Raw genomic sequence first — 24,817 nt, forward strand, 5'->3', positions numbered from 1 at the left:
TATGAGTATCCACTCAGGATCAGTCTGAAATAGTCCTCTTTGATGTTGATCCTTCTTCTCTAAGAATAACTAGCCTGCGAATTTGAACGAAGCCTGAATCATGATCAACTCTTTGATCCTTTCCTTAATCTTTTCTTCTCTTCTTCTCTTACTTTTTTTTTCTTGATTATGAAGCAATCAAGTCCTAAAAATGAGCAAGCAAGGGGGTGCCCAAGCTTCTCTTGGGTGTGGAGAAGTGGGATGCCCAACTCCTTTGAGCTTTGGACTTCAAGGGGAGAAGAAAGGGAGAAGAGAGAGGGGGTGTGGGGAGCTTCTAAGGGAGGTATGGGCTGCTGGAATTTAGTACTCAAGAGCCTTAGGAAAGGTCCCTTTAAATAGGTATAAGGTTTGAATCCTATTCAAAACCAAACTACCACTTAATACAAGTCTTACTTGCATTAGGAATTCTTATTCCTTTAGTAATTTGACCCCCTTTAGAAGATCTTTTAGGCGCCAACTTTTGGAGCCCTTGCACCTATAAATATACACACCACATGGCTGCCATGGCATGCCCCAATTAGGTCCACTTGCCCTTTCTAGTGTGTGCATACCCAACTGTTTGATATATGTCCTAGAAGCCAATCTTGACTGACACATATCTTATTTCTAGGATATGATTTTATACTTATTAGATATTTATATTACCATTTATATTTTATGTATCCATGAATCATCCAAGAGATTAACAAGATAATGATATATATTCTCAAAGAGTTGAGAATTTAAGACATGTGTCATTGATGGTTAATTCCTAAATTACTCTTGATCATAGGATTATCATGGGGATGGTGATTGATCCAGATAGATCAGTGCATGGATCACTTCCTTCGGACAGATGGATCTCGAGTCTGTAGTGTAGTGACATTAGAGTGAGAGTGCAGATGGTTGTTAGAGAACAACTAGCACTGAGCATGACCAACACGAGAAGTCACATGGATGTCTGCTCACTCGTTAGTGACTTTCTCGATGCTACAATTGTATGACTGGTCCTTTGACCTATGGTGCTATAACTGCTTACAGTGAGGTTGCTGAAGTTTGACTACACATAAACATGAATCTCAATGAGCCCTTATAGTGGATATTGACGACAGTTGGTCCACTGTAAGAGTAGAGAGTACACCTAAATGAGATCTATTGACCCTAGCAGAAGGGAGTAGTCCTATGAGATTTAAGAAGCTGAGTCTTTAAGTCTATAGCCATAGCAGTGTGATTAATAATAGAAAGAAGTTTTCATAAGAATCATATATGGACTCGAGCTGATTGAATCTATCATATGACCGATGAAAAGGTTTGACGATTCATCCATGATCTGTCATCTGGTCGGGACTCATGATAGAGAGACTGTATCATGCGTTAACTGCACCTAGAGATTCATCACCTTTTATTCTGCTGGATTCCACTAAATACTACTAGGTGTCACTGGTGGATTGTGAGATCCACGAGTATCATCTCGATGATCGACAATCCTTGGTGGGCAAAGTTGGAATAATTCCAACCCATTGAAAAGAGTTTCAATGATATTATGATAGAGATCATAATATATCTCACTACCAGACAAAATAGAACCTATGAAGTCACACATAAAAGAGGCTTTTGACTGATCAGATGGTTGAATTATGATTATGAATCATGATAGGATTTGATTATCAATTTGATTGATGATTGATCTAATGCAAAAGTTGCAATTAAGTAACTCACTAAAGAGTTAGTGAGTTATAGGAGAATTAATAAGCAATTGGATTACTAATTGGCTCAATTTGATTGAGCTACGGAGCTTACATCAAGTCTAATTAAATTAGATTTAATTTGACTTGATATAGGTTTGATTTGATCAAATCTGATTGAGTTATGAGATAACCAAATTGCATGGGAGATTGATTTCTTGTTGAATTAAGATTTTGGTTTGACTTAATTCCTAATTAGATTAGGATCTAAACAAGAATGTTTAAGTTCCTATTTGGACTAGAAATTCTCATCTTTATGGGTGCACCAAATCTAATTAGATTAGGATTAAATTGAGTTTGACTCAAGCACCAAAAGAGAGTCCAAAAAGACTAGGACTCCTCTAATTAGGTGACACTTAATCTAAATAGTTTGAGCTCCAAATCAGATTTAAATTTTAATCTATTTGGATCAAATCAATTCTTAATATGATTAGAATTGGTTAAAGTTTAAATTGCTTTAAATCAGCCACTTAAAAGAAGAGTCTCATGAGATTGAAACTCTTCCTTTCCATGCACCAACCAAGGTCCCATGCCAACCAGGTTTTGATGTCAAAATACCCCACACCCCACTCTTCTTTTTAGTGTGTAATAAGTTGACGCCATCCCCCTTCTTTCCATAAGAAACCTTGGTGCAAAAGAGTTGGGTTGGGTGGCATAAAATCCTAGAGTCCTAGGTGAATTGAACTCTTATCTCCTACTCAAAATCAAACTCCCCTTTGCCTATTTAAACATGGGACTTATGGGAGGGTTTGAAGGTTAAGAAGAGATCAGGTTTGTCGCCCAAAAAGAGAGGTTTTTGTACGTGAAAAATCAAGGGAGAGATAGGCATGGCGTGAGGCTTCATGGCATGAGGTAATATAGTCCATATTTTTTCTTTCTTACCAACAACCAAAGGTTGGTTGTTAGGACATCTTCTCTCCTATCTTTTATCCATGTTTGGACATGAGTTTTTCCTCTTCTCTTTGTCTAAAAATTGAATAAAATTTTTACATCTCTAACGTAGAGATTTGGTGCACAGGTTTTAGGAAGAAAAGAGAAGAAAAGGTTCTTCTCATGATCTCTAACGTAGAGATCAACATCCTCTTATTATCTTCTTCTTCTCTAAGAGTATATTAAGAGAAAAAAAGATTTTCAACCATCAAAATATAATTTTTGCAAGAAAGTTAGCACCTAATGAGATCAGTAAGCTTCTGATCAGATCGAAGTCTTGTGTTGATACCCGTAGAGGTCGGACACTTGTGCGACTTCAAAGAACCTTCGGAAGACATCCATAATCATTAGTTTGTAGTGAAGATTGATCCGTGCCAAGATATGTTCTCTATTTATTTTTTTCTATTTAATTTCTATATCTGAATCCTATCTCATATATGTCGATCCTGTTTATATTTTAAGATTTGATCTTATGCATGCTTAGATTAAATTAGATTTAATCTGAATTTTTTTTTTTAAATTCTACTACGTACTTATTTTAAAAATTTTTACATACATAAAATTATAAAACTCCAACAGTGATATTAGAGCCACATCATATGCATGAGATTAGGATTTAAATCTGAAATTTGTAGAGAAAAATTTTAAATCTAAAAGTTTTTGATGTCATTCTGATATAAGGTTATCCTGACATAACTTGTTATACTGAATGATTATCCTAGAATGATATTAAAATTTTTAATTAAAAAAATTATATCTAATTTTTTTAGCATATATGTGATATATGTTTTGTTGTTTAGATCTGAAAAGAGTTTTGAGATCTATTTTGATTTGTATATATAATATATGAAAGCATGTTTAGGGCTGAAATTTATTTCTATGATCTGAATTTATTCATATATATAATATATGTTTATATGTATGATCTAAAATTATTTTGAAATCAAAATATACTTTTTATGTAAAGAATTTAGATCTAAAAATTTAGATTTAAGATCTAAAATTAGTGTTTGTGCATGAAAGATTGGTCATGGATATATCAAATTAGGTTATGTAATTGGATTACATCTAGAGTTTCTAATTTGATCATATTGGGTCTAAATTGATTTAGCTGTTGATCAAACTGAGTCAATTATTGATTAGGATTAGGTAAATAGAGCTTAAGATCATACAATTATTGTTGATCGAATCGATTGACATTCATATGTAGAATCGATTTACCTAAAGACCTAATTCGGCTTTATGGCTCGAATCTGATTTTCCTAAGCTAACCTATTCAGACCAATTAACCAATTGGTGTCTAAGGCAAGTAATTGAAAAGTGGTTATTTAATTAGTTTCATTCACTAATCTGATCAATTTATAGGTGTCTAAGAAAAGCAATGGGGCCCCCACCAATCTCTACTTACCGGACCAATTTGAAAGATTGAGTCTCAAATATGGTTGCTTGGTGGTTTGATTTAGTTCATGCCAATTAGATCAGTCATATGATGACTAATTAGATGAGATCTAAATCCAAATCTCTCCATAAATATTAAGTCCAATGGTCTTCTACCATTGTAGATGTGCGGGCATGCTACCGACGTTGATTGTTCTCAGTTGATCATGGTGGTTCAGTTACATCGGGAACATGCAACCACTCTATTAGCAAAGAGTTACTCTAGGATAAAGATGGGGTTGAGCCCAATAACTGTTAGATGAGGGACCCAATGATAGCTTTGCACCTACTTGTGAATAGTGGATCTGACTTAACTAAGAAGTGTGGACAGTAACTGTTAGGTGAGCCCACATGACTTAGAGATCAAGTCGCTACAACATACTTAAAGAAGCATCTGAATAAAGAGTTATCCACACATCGGTGTTCATTTGTGTTACCAATAACTATTAGGTGAGGTGCACGATATCGGTGGGATCGCAGCACCTACTAGAAATTCAATTGTCATGTTAGGATTTTCATTTCTCCATCCAGAGAGTGTGGAAGATCTGATAAAATAGTAGAAGTCTTTTTACATCTAAAAATCTGTAGAGCAAATTATGAAATAAGTACAAACATCCAATTAGAATCTTTGCTCTCTGCTGTTTATTGTGTCAGCTTCCAACCCTCTAGCTCAAATCCTAGATATCAATTGATTAATCAAAATTAATTATATAGACTGGCTCACAAATCTAAGAATCATTCTTAATTTTAGAAAAATTAAGTAACGCCCTCTATCAAGTTATTTTGATGTTAACAACCTATCCAACCCAAAGCTAACGAGCTATACTTGATAAGTGGATGAATAATGACCATAAAGATAGATGCTATATATTGAGGTCCATGTTAAATGAACTCCAACATATGCATGAGCACATGTTCACTGCCAACGACACATTAATTCACCTATAAGTATTGTGAAGTGATCAGAGTCGCACAGTGTATGAGATACATAATGAGTAGTCAGTCTATGATCGTTATTTGATAATGATTAAGAATATTAAGGAGCTTAAAAGGCTCGACATGACCATACATAAGGAATTATTTATGGATTTGATCCTGTGATCCCTGATTAGTTTGTATAGTTAGTTTATAGTAAACTACCATATGAATGACTATCTTGGCATCTTATCTGATTGGTCAAAGTGTTGGTAACAAAGGAACCTTGAAAGAGTTCAGAGGTAAATACCTGGAGAGCCTAAAAAAATAAAGACACGTTTAAAGTAGGCATGTCAAAATTGCTCAATACTATCCTTACAATTTTCTTTTCTCCTAGTTGAGTTATAAACTCTAATGATTTTTATAGAGTCTATGGGAAGATAGAGGGCTGAAAAAATAATCCTTCAAATTGGCAATAGGGCAAGAGTTGCCGTTGTGGCTATAAGAATCTATCCTTTGTAATTATCATTTGAATTTAGTTCTTAGAGACAGTCTCTGTCATTTGCATGATGATGTATCTGTGAACTTAATTGAGCAAGTAGCGAATGCCATTAGATCTGAGAGATCTAGAGTTGAGATAAACCTTAAGTATATGTGGAACCTTATGCTAAGTCATATTAGAGAAGAAATGATTAACAAACTGAAAAAATATAGGCCTTTAGGCTCATTGATCATATCTAGTTTGTACATCATCTCTTTAAGAAAATATGACCAAGCTACTCTTATGGGACAAGAGGAAAAGACCATTGAGATACTTATCCTTGTACATATTTTATGTGTGTAGCCCATGTGATACGTTACTAAAAGAAGTTATCTCACTTTGTTACCTTTACTGATAATTAGTTATGGTATGAGTAAGTATATGAGATACAAATCTGAAATTTTTGAAAAGTTCAAAGAATTCAAATGTAAAGTAGAGAAGCAAATCAAAAATTTTTAAAGGTACTTTGATCAGATTGATGATGCAATACCAATGAAAAATTTTTTTTGGTTATCTCATAAAATGATATAGCTTCATATTGAATCACTCTTAGTACATCTCAGCTCAATGAGATAATTAAGAAGAGTCATGGGACTATATGAGATATAGTCTGATCCATGATGGAATTCACTAATTTATTTTGTTTCTTTACGGACATGCTTTATTTCTATGAAATTGGGTTCTCTCTAAATCTATTCTTACCACACCGTATGAGAATGGCATGGTGAGAACTAAACATTGATTATATCAAGATCTAAGGATATCCAGCCTGTGTCAAGAACAGCAGGTAGATATGTTAGAGGATAGGTCTATAAAGCTCATCCTAAAAGAGTTTGGGATACTACCTTCTGAAAGGATTACAACATGATTGTGACCCGATATGCTATCTTCTTGAAAAATTGTTTAACCAAGATGAAGAAGTGGGAGGAAGGTTAAGCTCAAAGAGAGTGTCTCTAAAGAGCAGTGAGCTATAAGACCTAAAGAACCTATTCATGATGAGCCAGTATGCATATATTCCTCCTCCACCTCGTACATATAGTAGGATCTCCAATCCTCTCAAAAGGTATTTGGGTATGCTTAACAGAGGATGTAGAAAAAATTATTTCTCATGGAGATAGGGAACATAGAGATGATTCCAAAACTACAACGAGGTGATGTTAGACATCAACTCCAAGAAAGGATGTGAATTATCTTTTCTGACTAGATATCTTTTGAAAATTTTTATATGGAGTAGCTTATGGATTTTACTTCTCTTGATATGAGATCACAAAGTCTATAATAATCTTGGAGTTGGAACATTTATTTTGATGATATGATCAAATTGTTTGATCAGAAATGAAGAATTATGTATTTTCAAAAGGGTTAGTAGGAGTGTCCGATACTGACATCGGTTAATATATGGTTGTATATAGAATTCTCTATGAAAAATCTGAAGCAAGCATCCTAAAGATCTATAGAGATAGATATAATTAGATATTTGTATTTTCATAGATAAAGTACAGAAAGTAGATGTTGAAAGGATTCAGCATAGAAATCTCGAAGAGGGGTCTGCTACCCTCTTGGGCATAGATGTATGCCGTGTAATGTACTTGAACTGATATAGTTAATACTGTGATGTCATGATTAGATATCAGCTATATCCAGGCTAAGAGCGCTGGATTACTGTGAAAACATCCTTAAGTACTTAAGAAAAACTAAGGATTTGTTCTTAATTTGGAGAAGGATCAAAGTTAGGAGTGGGAGGATACACCAATTCAGATTTTATGTTTGATGTTGATGGTAGAATGTCTACATCATGAGGTGTGTTCCTGTGTTGATATCTTGGAAGGATTTTAAATAATCGATTGATGAAAGCTGAGTACACTGTAGATGTGTAGGATGTATTATGGTTCTAATGTTAGTTGCAGAATTGGATATCATGTCATCAGATGCCATGACACTATATTGCAAAGACAATGGCACCATAGCCCTTGCTAAAAAGCCTAGGTCTCATTAGATATCCATGCACATAGAGCAGTAGAACACGTGACTACCTCCAGTAGAAATACACTAAGGTGCAGGAGCAAACTCTACATGAGATGTGGATGATCCATTGGTAAGTTACTTAGCTAGCCTAAGGCTAAAGCTGATCTTATGAAGATGGGGCTTGATACATGGCAGATTGGCTTTAGTGAAATGAGAGATTGTTGGATGTATATCCTAGAAGCCAATCTTAGCTGACACATATCATATTTCTAGGATATGATTTTGTACTTATTGGATATTTATATTATCATTCATATTTTATGTGTCCATAAATCATCCAAGGATTAACAAGATGATGACACATATTCTCAAAGAATTTGAGAATCTGAGACGTGTCATTGATGGTTAATTCCTAAATTACTCCTGATCATAGGATCATCATGAGGATGGTGATTGATCCAGATAAACCAGTGCACGGATCACTTCCTTCGAACAGATAGATCTTGAGTCTGCTTTATAGTGACACTGGAGCGAGAGTGCAAGTAGTTGTTAGAGAACAACTAGCACTGAGCGTGACCAACACGAAAAGTTACATGGATGTCTACTCACTCATTAGTGACTTTCTTGATGCTGTAGTTGTATGATTAGTCCTTTGACCTGCGGTGCTATGGCTGCTCGTAATGAGGTGCTGGAGTTTGACTATACATAAACATGGGTCTCAATGAGCCCTTGTAGTGGATGTTGGCGGTAGTTGGTCCACTGTAGGAGTAGGATGTACACCAAGATAAATTTATCGATCCTAACAAAAGAAAGTAGTCCTATGAAATTTAAGAAGCTGAGTCTTTAAGTCTATGACCATAGCAATGTGATTAATAAAAAAAAAATCAAGAGAATCACATATGGACTCGAGCTAATTGAATCTATCATATGACCGATGAAGAGGTTTTACGATTCATCCATGACCTACCATTTGGTCGGGACTCATGATAGAGAGACTGTATCATGCATTAACTACAACTAGAGATTCATCATGTTTAATTCTGTTGGGTTACCACTATATATACTGTTAGGTATCACTAGTGGATTGTGAGACCTACGAGCATCATCTCGATGATCGATGATCCTTGGTGGGCAGAGTTGGAACAGTTCTAACTGATTGAAAAGAGTTTAAATGATATTGTGATAGGGATCATAATATATCTCACTATCAGATAGAATGGAACCTATGGGATCATATACAAAAAAATTTTTTGACTGATCAGATGATTGAATTACGATTATAAATCATGATAGGATTTGATTATCAATTTGATTGATGATTGATCCAATGCAAAAGTTGCAATAAAGTAACTCGTTAAAGAGTTAGTGAGTTATAGGAGGATTAATAAGCAATTGGATTGCTAATTGGCTCAATTTGATTGAGCTATGGGGCTTGCATCAAGTCTAATTAAATTAGATTAAATTTGACTTGATATAACTTTGATTTGATCAAACTTGATTGGGTTATGAGATAACCAAATTGCATGGGAGATTGATTTCTTGTTGAATTAAGATTTGAGTTTGACTTAATTTCTAATTAGACTAGAATCTAAACAAGAATGTTTGAGTTTCTATTTAGGCTAAAAATTCTCATCTTCATGGGTGCACCAAATCCTAATTGGATTAGGATTAATTGAATTTAACTTAAGTACCAAGAGAGAGTCTAAAAGGACTAAGAACCCCTCTAATTAGGTGGTACTTAATCTAAATAGTTTGAGCTTCAAATTAAATTTGAATTTCAATCTATTTGGATCTAATCAATTTCTAATATGATTGAATTAATTAGAGTTTAAATTGATTTAAATCATCCACTTAAAAGAAGAGTCCCATGAGATTGAAACTCTTCCTTTCTATGCACCAACCAAGGTCCCACGCTAACTAGGTTTTGACACCAAAATACCCCACGCCCCACTCCTCTTTTTAGCGTGTAATAAATTCACGTCATTCCCCTTCTTTCCATGAGAAATCTGGGTGCAAAAGGAGTTGGGTTGGGTGGTATAAAATCCTAGAGTCCTAGGTGAATTGGACTCTTATCTCTTACTCAAAATCTAACTCCCCTTTGCCTATTTAAACATGGGACTTATGGGATGGTTTGAAGGATGAGAAGAGATCAGGTTTGTCATCCAAAAAGAGAGGTTTTTGTGCATGGAAAATCAAGGGAGAGATAGGCACAGCGTGAGGCTTCATGGCGTGAGGTAATATGGTCCATATCTTTTTTTTCTTACCAACAACCAAAGGTTGGTTGTTAGGATATTTTCTCTCCCATCTTTTGTCCATGTTTGGACATGGGTTTTTTCTCTTCTCTTTGTTCAAAAGTTGGACAAAATTTTTACATCTCTAGCTTAGAGATTTGGTGCATAGATTTTAGGAAGAAAAGAGAAGAAAGGGTTCTTCTCATGATCTCTAGCGTAGATATCAACATCCTCCTGTTATCTTCTTCTTCTCTAAAAGTGTATTGAGAGAAAAGAAGATTTTCAACCATCAAGATGTGATCTCTGCAAAGAGCTAGCACCCCAGTGAGATCAATAAGCTTCTGATCAGATCGAAGTCTCGTGTGGATCCCCATAGAGGCAGGATATTTATGTGACTGTGACTTCAAGAGATCTTCAGAAGACATCCATGATCATCAGTTCACGATGAAGATTGATCCATGCCAAGGTATGTTCTCTATTTATTTTTTTCTATTTGATTTTTGTATCTGAATCCTATCTCATATATGTCAATCATGTTTATGGTTTTAAGATTTGATCTTATGCATGCTTAGATTAAATTAGATTTAATCTGAAATTTTTTTTGAATTTTGCTACGTACTTATTTTAAAAATTTTTATATGCATGAAACCATAAAACTCCAATACTAACTTGATCAAATCAAGTGGCGCTCAATCAAAACTATCAAAAAAATTATTTAAAGATTTGAACTCTTAATTTATTTGATCCAAAATCTTAGGCACCCAACAATTGGAGTCCAAGGAATCTAATTCATTTAGGTTATTAGTAGGTATTTAACTTGAATTAATCTTATCAAATAAGAAATTCAAATGCAAAGAAAAAATTGGGTTCAACCATGTGCTAGAAAGGTTATCCTAAACCCAATAGGATTTCTATAAACTCAATTGAGACTTCATAAGCCCAATTGCTTATTCCAAATCTAATCTTTTTATTGTGTGACCCCATTGGTTCAATTCTATCTGGTAGTGAGATATACAATGATCTTTATCAAAGTATCATCAAAATTTTTTTCAATGGATCGGAACAATTTCACACTAACTCATCAAGAATTATCGATCCTGAGCAACCCTAGTGAGCTCTCACAATCCACCAGTGACACCTAGCAATATAAAGTGGCAATCCAGTAGAATCAAAAAAAAATCTCAAGGTGTAGTTAACATGTGTTCAGTTCTTCTATTGTGAGTCTCGACTAGATGGCAGATCATAGATAAATCATCAAATCTTATCATCAATCATATAATAGATTCGATCAACTTAAGTCTAATTATGATCCTTATAGAAACTCTTTTCTACCAATCACACTATTGTGGCCACAGACTCTCAGACTTAGTCTCTTAAATCTTATAGGACTACTTCTCTCTATCAAAGTTGATAGATTCTATCAAGATGTGCATCCTACTCCTACAATGGACCAACTATCGCCAACATCCATTATAAGGACTCATTGAGACCATATTTATGTGTCAATGAAACTCCAACAGCCTCATAGTGAGCAGTCATACCATCACAGGTCAAAAGATCATTCGCACAACTACAGCATCGAGGCAATCACTGATGATCGAATAAAAATTTAAATGATCTCTTGTATAGTCACGCTCAGTGTTGGGTTTTGATAGTGAAGTGAAAGGGACAGATGTTTAAAATTTTCATTCAAAATACTTAATTCATCAAAAATCCTAATGCCCAGAAATCCTTGACTATAATAATCAAAATACAATTAATTTAATCTTAGATTAGAAGAATATCTATAAAGCTCATCCAAATTTTCATGAGGCTTCCAAATGTCCACTCTCCAATGATAATCCACACAGAAATTGAACTAAAGATAGCACTCCTCCTTTACTTTACTTCCAGAGTTCTAGCCTTTAGAACTCAACTAGCCCTGTATCGATCAGGTTTCTCCAAGAACCTGACTTGACCCTCTTAGAACCTCTTCTGAACTTCTGAATCTGCTTCTTAAGACCTTCATAATCTTTTTCTAGATCAGATAAGGCTTTATCTTAAATCTCAAAGTCTTGTCCTAAAACTAAGATAGGTTGTAAGAAAGAAAGGAGAGCAACGGAGATAAAATTGGAAACCTTTCTTTGAATGCATCGGACACCCAACACCCAGGCCCTTTTATAGCCATCAGAGTAGTGCCAAAATGGAGGGACACGTCTCATCCAAGAGGCCTATCTGATCTAAATATCAGAGATAAGAGTTCCTTCAAGCAGAAGGACTCTTATCAATGATACATTGATCAGCACCTTCACCTACGCATGCGACCAGAGAAGAGATATTTTCGTATCCCTTCTCAAATCAGAAAAATCCTCAAATTTTCATGTGGATTGAAGATTCAATTCTAATCTCAGATCACCTAATAAAGAGATAAAAAAGTCCATGAAAGGATGTGCTCTCACATCCCTTCACGTGAATGCCTTATCATCGCATGTGCACATGTGAGGAAAGTTTCTGGCATTCGTTTGGCCCCTTGATAAGTCTAAAAAAATTTCAAAAAATTATCCATAAAAGAGCTAAACAAATGTGGAACAAAATCTGATAAGTGGTGTTCCAATTTAAATGAGTTTGATCAGTAGGTCTCTCAAAAATGTGAGGAAATGTGATGCTTCAATGCGCGATCACAAGAGATCCTTTTCTTTCCAATTTTTCTTCATCCCATATTTTTTAGAAAAATTCTATCTCATGCTTTGAGATGTACACTAGAGGATGGAGGGTGTGTTGGAATTCGTGTGTAGGGGCATGTATATGTGTTTCTAAAAATTTTTTTCCTAAACACCGTAGCGGAATAGAAGATTAAAATACTTTTAATCTATATTATGCATGCATAAAAACACAAATCACAAGGATCTGTTCATATACTGAAATTGTACATATGCTGAAATTCAATATGTGATCAAATCACATACCTGTTTCACAATTTTTTTCTTCAAATCTGGATCTGAAAGAGAAAAGACCTTCTTCTAGCCACACAAGTATCTGGTCTCTATGGATATCCACTCGGGATCAGTATGAAATAGCCCTCTTAAGATTGAATTTTTTTCTCTAAAAAAATTTAACCTACTAAATCTGAATGAAACCTGGATCGCGATCAACTCTTTGATCATTTTTCTTGATCTTCTTTTTCTTCTTTTCTTTTATCTTTCTATCCTTGCTTGTACTACTACCATGCACCAGGAACCAACACCAAAGTGGATGCCCAACAGCCTTGGGAGTAGAGGAGAAGTGGGATGCCCAAGGATAAGGACGTGTGGACGTCGAAGGGGAGAAGAGAAAGGGAGGAGAAAAGAGGGCATGGGGGCTCTCCTTGGTGGGCATGGGCTACTGGTTAGGATGCTTAGGGACCTTAGGGGAGGTCTCTCTAAATAGGCATAAGGATTGAATCCTATTCAATCACATAATACAAGTCCTACTTGTATTAGGTTTCCTTATAACTTAAGTTATTCAATTTTCTTTAGGAAACCTATTAGGCACCAACAATTGGAGCCTTGGCACCCACTAATTCACATCCTCTTTTGCACCCAAGGGATGCCCCAATATAGGTCCACATATCCTCTAATCATGGGATATGCCCAACTTGATCAAATCATGGTGGCACCCAAAAATAACTATCAAAAAAATTAATCAGGGACTTGCATCCTAAATTCAATTGATCCAAAATCTTAGACACCCAATAATTGGAGTCCAATGACTCTAATTTATTTAGATTATTAGCAGATAATTAAGTTTGAATTATCTTATCAAATAAAAAATTCAAATGTATAGAAAAAATTGGGTCCAACTATGTGCTAGCAAGGTTACCTGAATCCAATCGGATTTTTCTAAACCTAATTGATACTTCATAAGCTCAATTGCTAATTTCAGACCTAATCTCTTTGTTGTGTGACCCCATTAATTTAATTCTATCTGGTAGTAAGATATACAATGATTTCTATCAAAGTATCATTGAAACTCTTTTCAATGAATCGAAACAATTCCACTCTAACTTATCAAAGATTATCGATCCAGAACAACCCTAGTGAGCTCTCACAATCGACTAGTGACACCTAACAGTATGTAGTGGTAACCCAGTAGAATCGAAATGAACCTCTAAGTATAGTTAACGTGTGATTCAATCACTCTATCATGAGTCCCGACTAGATGGCAGGTCATAGATAAATCATCAAACCTCAACATCGATCATATGATAGATTCAATCAGCTTAAGTCCAATTGTGACTTCTGTGAAAACTCTTTTTCATCAATCACACTACTATGGCGATAGATACTCAGACTTAGTCTCTCAAATCTCATTGGACTACTCCTCTCTATCAAGATCGATAAATTCGATCTTGATACATACCCTACTCTTATAGTGGATCAACTGTTGCCAACATCCACTACAAGGGCTCATTAAGACCCATATTTATGTGTCAATCAAACTCCAGCAGTCTCACTACGAGCAATAGTATAATCTCAGATCAAAGAATCATTCACACAACTAAAGCATCGAGACAATCACTGACGATCGAATAGAAATTTAAGTGATCTCTCGTATGGTCACGCTCAGTCCTAGTTATTCTCTAACAATTATCCACACTCATCGCCCAGTATCTCTACACTGTAGACTAAAGACTCATCTATCCCGAAGGAAGTGATCTGTATGCCAATCTATCCGGATAGATTACCATCCTTATGATGATCCTATGATCGGAAGTATTTAGGAATAAATACATTTCTCTAATTCTCAACCTTTTGAGAATATGTATCGAAAGTTAATTTCATGGACGATTCAAGGACACATCACACTTGAATAAAAAAAAATTATATTAAGTATAAAATTATAATCATAGAGTTATTATAATGTGTCAGCTATATTGACTTCTAGGACATGCATCTAGCAATCTCCCACTTGGACTAAAGCCAATTGGCCATGAATCTACGTCCCATCTTCTCAAGATGACTTTCATTTTTGGTTGGCTCAACTGCTTTGTCAGTGCATCTGTCACGTTATCCACGGAGTCTACTCTTCGTATCTCAACATATTTTTTTTCGAGATAGTCGCGTATAATATAATATCGTCGCTCGATGTGCTTTGATTTCTGATGAGACCTCGGCTCCTTAGCAAGTGCTATGGATTCATTGTTGTCGCAGTAGAGTGGTATGGCATTCAATATTGTTGGGTATAAAATACCCCCAGCCGAAGTTTGTAAAAGGCCGATCCTTCCAGGGCTTTTCTGGCATCCGACCTTGTATGGCATCTTTTCAAACTCCCCCGACCGTCCGAGCTTCCATAATACCATCCAGACTCCTCCGATAATGAGCTTCTCCATTCATCTACCGGGTTGCTCCAAACGCCCTCTGAACTCCGCTATCAGCCAATTTTCTACAGTGAACGACTATTCTCCGAATCCCTTCCAGACTTCTTCCGGCCACGGACGACTCTACTCCGAACTTCTTCCAGACTTCGTCAATGTCGAGCTTCTTCCAGACTTCGTCAATGTCCGAGCTTCTCCGACAATGGGATTTCTACAGTAATCAGACTCCATTCAAGTTTCTACGACGATCGATCACCTTCCAGATTCCATCCGAGCTCCTACGAGAATCGAAATTCAGTCGAACTCCTATAGTGGATGGATCCCAGACGAATTTCGACAATGGAAGGGCTCCACCAGTCGGATCTCTACTCCGAACTTCTACTATAGGTGGTCTACTCTGGATCTCTATTGTAAGCGAATTCCATTCGAGCCTCTACTATAAACAAATTCCTTTCGAACTTCTATTGCAGGCGGACTTCAGCCGAGCTTCTTCATAGCCGGATCCCGGTCGAGCTCCTACAGTGGACGGATCCCAGACGAGCTTCTACAACGGGACAGGCTCCGTCAGTCAGGTCACTACTCTGAGCTTCTATAATAAGAAATCTCCATCTGAGCTTCCACGACAACCGATCTTCGATCGAGCTTCTACAACAGATGACTCCCGCCTGCAGCATCAGCGCTCTAGGCATCCAACAATAGTAGACCCGTCAGTAACCTCGAAAACATCCAAGCTTCTCCTGGATCGATGAGACAGAGAGCCATTCCGCTCCATCAGACATCCCAGCCGAGCTTCAGCCGACAGATCCGAACTCTCTGGCAAGTCACGACAATGGCCACTACCCTACTCCACTCTCTGTAACAGATTCCGTGTGGCTCCACCACTCTCTGGCAAGTTGGACAATGGACACCACTCCACTCCCCGTAACAAACTCCACATAGCCCTGAACGGCCCCCTGACGCCACTACTCTCCGTAACAAACTCCGCATGGCCCTGAACGGCCCACTACCAGGCAGTTACAGACGTCGCTGTCAATCAGTTACGCTCTCCATCTATAAAAAGGGAACCCCAGATACATTCTTCTCTAAGCTCTAAACTCTATCTCGAAACTCTACCAAAATCCTATTTGAGCACTCCATTTCTATTGAGGCAGAGTACTGACTTGAGCGTCGGAGGGTCTTGCCGGAGCACCCCCAACTCCAGTTTAGACTTCCTTTGCAGGTCCCGATGGTGGTCGCGGTTATCTCAACTCTAGCTTCTCTAGCGTAGGCAGAATTCTGCACCAATAGAATTGGTGCTAGAGGAAGGGGCCAATGTCTTCGCAGTACCCTTGTTCTTAAAGGAGTGCTCAATGGGACTATCTCCGATCACCTTCTCCGACATCTACTTCTCCTTCTCCTGCCAGATCTTTACCTGATGCCTCCCCAAAAGGCATCCACCAGACGATCTACGGCCTCCGCGGCCAGATCTCAGCAAGCTCCGCAAACTCCGACCTCGTCTCCAGTTTCTCAGGCTCCTCCTCTGGCAACGGCAGTCGGCATGGAGCAGTTCGACTTGCTGGTTCAGCATGTCAGGGGCCTCATCGAAGCAGTACAGGCCATGCAGCAGCAGCCGCAGTAGCCGCAGGCATCAGTGCAGCTGGAAAGAGCATCGTCGGAGTTTCAAAATCCGACAATCGGGCGGGCCACTTGGGCAAGTCACCCCATCTTCCCCGAAAAGGGGAAGCAGAAGGCGGAGAGCCCACCATCCGATCACGATTCCACCCCCGGAGAGTCCCTACTTCCGTTCCACCAGAAGACCCTCAAGACTCGCAGTCAAGAGGACCTCCTGGATCAAAGATTTTGGGAGATGAACCGGCGGATCGAAGAGCTCCGCCATGCTCCCACTGCTTACGGTGAGGACATCTGCACTGACCCTCCTTTCTCTCAAATGATCATGCAGGAGCCAATCCCATCGAACTTCAAGCTCCCCTAATTCGAGAGCTACGATGGGACCTCGGATCTGGTTGACCACCTGGAGGCCTTCCGGACAATGATGCTGCTCCATGGCGTGCCAAACGCCATCCTGTGCCGAGCTTTTCCGTCTACCTTGAAGGGAGCAGTAAGAAATTGGTACTCAGCACTGAAGCTGGGTACTATCTTCTCCTTTGATCAGATGAGCCACCAGTTCGTTGCTCATTTCGTCAGCAGCCGGCATCTCCGGAGAGGTTCAGAGTCCCTCATCAACATCAAGCAAGAGGAGGGAGAATCCATCCGAGCTTACGTCAACCATTTTAACGTCGCCACATTGGAGGTCCGAAACTTGGACTAATCAATCATGATGGCCGCCCTGAAGGACGGTCTTCAAAAGAACGATCTTCTGTTCTCCCTGAAAAAGAAGTATCCCAAGGACTTTGCTGATTTGCTGGCTCGGGCTGAAGGATATGCCCGAGCAGAAGAAGCCTTCAAGATGAAGGACGAAGAGGCCGCGAAGGAGCGGCAGGCGAGAGACTCCAGCAAGCCCACAGTTGAAAAAGGGCCGAGTGAAGCTCGACCATGTTCTCAAACTCTCTCCGGATACAAGCGTGTCCAGACTCCTTCCCGAGCTCGTAGGCAGAGAAGCCCGGACCGCAGAGTTCGGCAGGGCTCTCCTCCAGAAAGATTCCACAGCTACACCCCTCTCAACGCATCGAAAACTCAAGTGCTAATGGAGGTTAGGGAGCAGCTGCCAAGGCCGGAAAGGATGCGCACACACCCCGGGAAGTGCAACCCTAACAAGTTCTGCCTCTATCATCGTGACCATGGCCACAACACGGAGGAGTGCATTCAGCTTTGAGACGAGATCAAGGAGCTCATCAGATGAGGTTGGCTCGACAGATTCATTCGACGCCGACCTGAAGGTAGGGAAGATCGATCGAGAGCCCTGCCACAACCGGAGCCGCCAAGGAGGGAGGAGCAGCCTAAAGATCAGCCTCCAATTGGGATTATCAACTCCATCTCTGGAGGACCCTGACGGGGAGTAGACCTTCCGTGGCTATGGGATTCGAAAAATCTATGAATGTATTACCAATAACTTTGCCTTAAATAAAAGTTTCTTTCATATTTGTATATCTTTTCTTTTGGCGTAAGCTCATAACAACAGGGAGTAGCTCCTTCCGACAATCAAAACTAAGCATGTTAGGAACAGGAGGAGGACCTCATCCTAACACGAACAAAGTCGAAGGCATGATTATTTAAAGATCGGATGGGGGGAGAGACCCTTACAACGGCCCTTATGTGCCCCCACAGCCATGTTAGGAACAGGAGGAGAACCTCATCCTAACATGAGCAAAGTCGAAGGCCCGGTTACTTAAAGACTGGATAAGGGGAGAGGCCTTACAACGACCCTTATGTGCCCCCACAGTCATGTTAGAAATAGGAGGAGAACCTCGTCCTAACATGAGCAAAGTCGAAGGCCCGGTTACTTAAAGACCGGATGGAGGGAGAGGCCCTTACAATGGCCCTTATGTGCCCCCACAGCCATGTTAGGAACAGGAGGAGAACCTCGTCCTAACATGAGCAAAGTCGAAGGCCCGGTTATCTAGAGATCGGATGAGGGAAGAGGCCCTTGCAATGGCCCTTACATGCCCCCACGGTCCTGTTAGGAACAGGAGGAGAACCTCATCCTAACATGAGCTGAAATTAACTGTCGGAAACAGGAGGAGAACCTCATCCTGACACAAACAAAGATCCGATCGATCAAGATCGGACGAGGAAGAAAGCCTCCTCAATGACTCCTCTACACTCCCACGATCCTGTTAAGAGCAGAGGGAAAACCCTCACTTGAAAAAAAAAAAGGAGAGGAGATGAAAAGGAAAAGCGATGAACTACACCAGTGATAAGTCAAAAATAAACTACATCAAAGACACAAGGGACCTCATCTCAATGAAGAAGGAGACTCTTATCAAAAACCCTCAGTCGCTAAGAGGGAACTCAACACAGGTCGAGGAAAAATCAACTTCCTCAAGGTAACGAGAAGTTCAGACCCCCAAGCTCGAGCACCGAGAGGAAGTGTCAAACTCAAATGGCCTCGAAAAGACCTACGATCATGAACAAAAAAGGCAAATCAACATGACGACGATCGGGAACCTTCAAACAATATCGGCATCGAACAAGACGAAAGACAAAAGAAGTTCGGTAAACGATGACTTAATGCAAGAATGGATAAGGTAACGGAAATTTTTTTTTTTATTTCATTAGTGAAGTGTACATTACAAAGCTATGAAGGCCAAAAAAGAAAAATGACAAGAAAAGAAAAAAAATACATGGAAGAATGAAAGATAAAAAAAGCTTTAAGGAAGCTCGGCTTCTTCCGACTCCGAGCTCTCAGTTTCAGTCCTTATTAGGGATTGATTTAAGTTTTCAACTTCTTCTTCCAGTTCCATCTTTCTTAGCAGCATCTCCCGATACATCTGGTAGAACCGTCGGCTTTCACCCTCCGACTCCCGAAGCCTCTTCCTCAAGACCTCGGACTCTGCCTCGGCATCTTTGACTGCCTGCTGCTCGTGGGCCAGCTGAATCTTCAGCCGCTGCAGTTCGACCTTCTCCCGCCCAAGGGCCACAGACAGTTCTTCCATGGTCTCCCTCAAGGAGCAGAGCTCGTCGGAGCCTTATGCAGAGGCGGGCTGGACTCTCTCAGACAACTACCTCTGAAGGAAGGCAACTTCGACTGTGAAAATTTTTCTGTACTTCCTTCATTCAGAATCCGAACTCGAAAGTAGGAGGACTGGTGTTGGGTATAAAATACCCCTAGCCGAAGTTTGTAAAAGGCCGACCCTTCCAGGACTTTTCTGGCTTCCGACCTTGTATGACATCTTTTTGAACTTCTCCGACCGTCCGAGCTTCCATAATACCATCCGGACTCCTCCGACAATGAGCTTCTCCATTCATCTACTAGGTTGCTCCAAACACCCTCTGAACTCTGCTATCAGTCGATTTTCTATAGTGATCGACTATTCTCCAAATTCCTTCCAGACTTCTTCCGGCCACGGACGACTCTACTCCAAACTTCTTCCGAACTTCGTCAATGTCCGAGCTTCTCCGATAATGAAATTTCTACAGTAACTAAACTCTATTCAAGTTTCTACGATGGTCGACCACCTTCCAGATTCCATCCGAGCTCCTACGAAAACCAAATTTCAGCCAAACTCCGACAATGGATGGATCCCAGACGAATTTCGACAACGGAAGGGCTCCACCAGCTAGATCTCTACTCCGACCTTCTACTATAGGCGGTCTACTCTGGATCTCTACTGTAAGTGAATTCCATCCGAGCCTCTACTGTAAACGAATTCCTTCTGAACTTCTATTACAGTCGAACTTCTATTCTGAATCCCGACCGAGCTCCTACAGTGGACGGATCCCAGACGAGCTTCTACAATGGGACAGGCTCCGTCAGCTAGGTCACTACTCCGAGCTTCTACAATAAAAAATATCCATCTAAGCTTCCACGACAACCGATCTTCGATCGAACTTCTACAACAAATGACTCCCGCCTGCAGCATCAGCGCTCTAGGCACCCAACAATAGTAGACCCATCAGCAACCTCGAAAACATCCAAGCTTCTCCTAAATCGATGAGACAAAGAGCCATTCTGCTCCATCAGACATCCCAACCGAGCTTCAGCCGACAGATCCGAACTCTCTAGCAAGTCACGACAATGGCCACTACCCTACTCCACTCTCTGTAATGGATTCCATGTGGCTCCATCACTCTCTGGCAAGTCGCGATAACGGACACCACTCCACTCCCCGTAACAAACTCCACGTGGTCCTGAACGACCCCCTGATGCACTACTCTCTGTAACAAACTCCGCATGACCCTGAACGGCCTACTACCAGGCGGTTACAGACGTCGTTGTCAATCAGTTACACTCTCTGTCTATAAAAAGGAACCCCCAGATACATTCTTCTCTAAGCTCTAAACTCTATCTTGAAACTCTGCCAAAATTTTATTTGAGCACTCTATTTCTGTTGAGGCAGAGTACTGACTTGAGCATCGGAGGGTCTTGTCGAAGCACCCCCAACTCCGATTTAGACTTCCTTTGCAGGTTCCGTCGGCGACCGCAGTCATCTTAACTCCAGCTTCTCCGACGTCGGCGGAATTCTGTACCAACAGATGTCATAACCTCAAATTCTGTGATGGACTTTTTGAACCAGAAGCCTTTCTTTGTAGCATCCAAAGCAGCAATATACTCAGCCCCTATGGTCGAATCTGCTATAATGGATTGCTTGAAACTCTTCCAGCTAACTGTACCTATTGGAAATAGTGTTCCAAAGCCAATCGTCAGTCTGTTGATGGTTGTGCTCATTTTTGTATATGAACATGAATTATGAATTAATAAAAATTATTTTGGTATTTTTCATCATAAAATATTTCATCTTCTAATGAACTCCTATGTTGTGGTGAAGTCCTTAGGACTATTTAGACTCAACAAAGGAGGATTTGTTGTTTAGTCCTTAAATCTGTTCGCGATCAAATGATACGTTGTTATTAAGGATGACAACGTTTATCAAGCATAGGTCATGGTGTGCCATATAGGTTGGTTGTCCTCTTAACCAATGAGTGTGGAGACACTGGTATGGCATACAGGTGTGATGTAAGGATACATCTGCACTAAACGTGACCGACTTCGGAGCTATTTCTGCTGTCAAGATTTGCTCCGATGGAATATGGGTATAAATATCTCTCCGACCTGAGACCGCCACGGTGACTTGCAAGCAACTCACTGCACTTAGGCACTGGACTACCTGAATTTCTAATTCAGTGACGGAAGGCTGCTGGGTGTAGTCAAGTACTTGACTTGTCGGTGCGTGTGTCAAGATGAGATTGATCACTCCAGTTTAGGAGCTGTGTACAGTCGTGTTTCAATTTAGCAAAACCTTGGCCAGGATAGTCTTTGTGAGGAGTCACAGGACTGTTTGAGTTGAGCACAATTCGGATGATCTAATCAGGGTTGACAGTTTCACCCTGAGTCATCCTAAACACAAAGGTCAAAAGGATGAATTATACAGCAACCATATTCACATAGGTTCTGAGTGTTGCGATTGCGACCATTCGACCTATCCTATCATCGGGTACCATTACTAGATGGTCATTTCGATTAGTACAGGAATTGATTCCTGTGCCACCGACTTAGGTTCGAACCTGTGGGGTCACACACATTAGAGGTTCCTATCTGATCTGATAGCTGGTGAAGAGTCCTTCATGTCTGAGATTCTGTGATCGAGAATCTAGATTCTCTGATCATGAATTCCACACATTTTGGATACCGGAGTCAAGAGTCTCACTGGTTTAGGACTCTTCGATCAGGGTTACATATCGATGAATTCTGATGCCCGATTACCCATCGAATTTGGACTCAATATTTATGAGAGATTTAATTAGCAATTTGATTGAGTAATTAATTTTGGATCAAGTCCAATTGAATTGGATTCAGTTGGATTTGACTCGATTAGGTTAAGAGTAGACCTAATCGTCGAGATAGTTTGATCCCTGATATGATCAGGGGTTGGGCTTAATCAATTTCTGATTTGATTAGAATTTAATTGAGTCTAATTAAGTCTAATTAAGTTGGGTTTAAATTAGTCTAATTAGGCCGAACTTATTTGGTTCAATTAGATTGGTTTAAATAATGAAACCACCTTGACCCATTCTCCCTGCACCACCTCACTTCCACTGCGCCCATTTGAATTCATGAGAAGAAAGTTCTCATGAATTTTTCCTCATGCAAAGCCCTCCTCACACCCTACTTTAATACACCATATGAGTGGATAAGGATGATTGGTTGGCCATTCAAATTCAAAATAAAGTTTGAATTTGAATGAGCAACCAATCTTAGCACCTTGACCTTATCCTCTTTTAATGCCCCATTTATTACATGAGAAAATGTTTTGAAATCACTCATGCACAAATTAAGCCACGCCCTCCTCTTCCCACACCTTTAGTGGATAGGGATAAATTGGTTTCCATTTGAATTCAAAATTTGATTTGAATTCAAATGTGCAATTACTCATCTTTATCCTCTCACGTGGATAAGACGTTTGACGTTGTTTTAAAAAGAGGAGAAGAGTGGGGCGTGTAAAAAAAAAATTTGGAGAGAAAATTTGGGTGTGAGGAATCCATGTGTGCAAGGTGAAGGTCTATATCCTTTCGAGAGAAAAAAAAGAAAAGAAAAAAAAAGTGTGCGCAGGGTTTCAGTGAGTTCTTCAGGGTTTCAGCCTGGAGTTCGAAAAGTGAGAAGGTGAGCTACGAGTGTCGTGAGCTCACAAAATTTTAGAAAGATCTTCAACATCCTCTCAAACATATCTGTTGATTATCTGGAGCATCCAAAGAATCGACAGACATCGATCGAAGGAGTTCGATCAGCATTGACCGTCGAAAGGACTTTACAACGAGCTAGCACTCGTGAGGAGTCGATCAGACCGGAAGCTTTATGTGGATGATTGACAGAGGCCAGATACACTGTGTGGCTGCATCACGATGATCAGACTCTCCTGATGATGATCAGATTGCGGTGATCTACTATCTGGACAAAGGTATTATGTTCTAAACACATTATAGTAAAGTGTTTACTGTTCAAATTCGAATTTCAAATTTAAATGCATGCATGCTATATATCATATTTAGATCATAGTGTAGGATAAATTCTTATTAATTAATTAGATTAATTAATAATTTTTACTATAAAATAATGATTTTGAAAAAGTTTTAAAATTATCATTTTACCCCTACACTGATTTTCCCAACAAATGGTATCAGAGCAGGTTCTTAGATATGATATATATATTTGCATGCGTAGATTAAGTTGTAATCTAAAAGTTTACAATTTAAAATTTGAAATTCAAAATTTAAATTTTAAATTTTGAAAGTTGTTCAAAATTCAAAATTCAAAAATTTGAAATTTCAAATTTGAAATTTAAATTTTCAAATTTAAAATTTGAAATTCAAAATTTAAAAATTTAAAATTTAAAATTTAAAATTTGAAATTTGATTGAAATTTCAAATTTGAAATTTAAAATTTAAAATTCAAATTTTGAAATTCAAAATTTGAAATTCAAAATTTTAAAATTTGAAATTTGAAATTTAAATTTTGAAATTGGTATATTTAGATATACTTGATCCAAGTAGCAAGTAATCAAATTGGGTTGGTTGCCATGACCGTCCGGTCATAGGAGAAAAGTAGGGTTTAAAGGCCCTCTCCTCTCATTCGATGGGGTCTCCTATGGCGGTAGGGGTGCTGCTGTAATTATATCCCATGCAGATGAAGCAGTGAAAGAAATTAATTGTAAAGGTTCAATTGTGAAATTTATCATGAATGTGTTAGATTAGATCTAAAAAAATATTCATGATTTTTTTTGATTAAGTTATTTTCTATTATATAATTAGCAATAGGATTGCTATTTATGAAATGTGTTGATCTATTTGTGAAATGAGTCAACATATTTGATGAACAGAAAATAAAATTTTTCAAATTTAAAAATTATTTTTGAAATACCAAACCTTGATCCATCAGCCCAAATACTTAATTAAAAGAATTAAGTATTGTCTAGTAGGTCTAGAATTGTGAATTAAGACCTAAAACAATTGCATAAACTTGTGGGTCAATGGGCTAGATGGATTAGGTCCATAATTGGGTTAGACCTAAGGTTAACTTAAAGAAATGGACTAAATTAGAGTAATTGATCAA

This window comes from Elaeis guineensis, chromosome 9, assembly GCF_000442705.2.
Source record: "Elaeis guineensis isolate ETL-2024a chromosome 9, EG11, whole genome shotgun sequence".
In the NCBI taxonomy this organism is placed as follows: Eukaryota; Viridiplantae; Streptophyta; class Magnoliopsida; order Arecales; family Arecaceae; genus Elaeis; species Elaeis guineensis.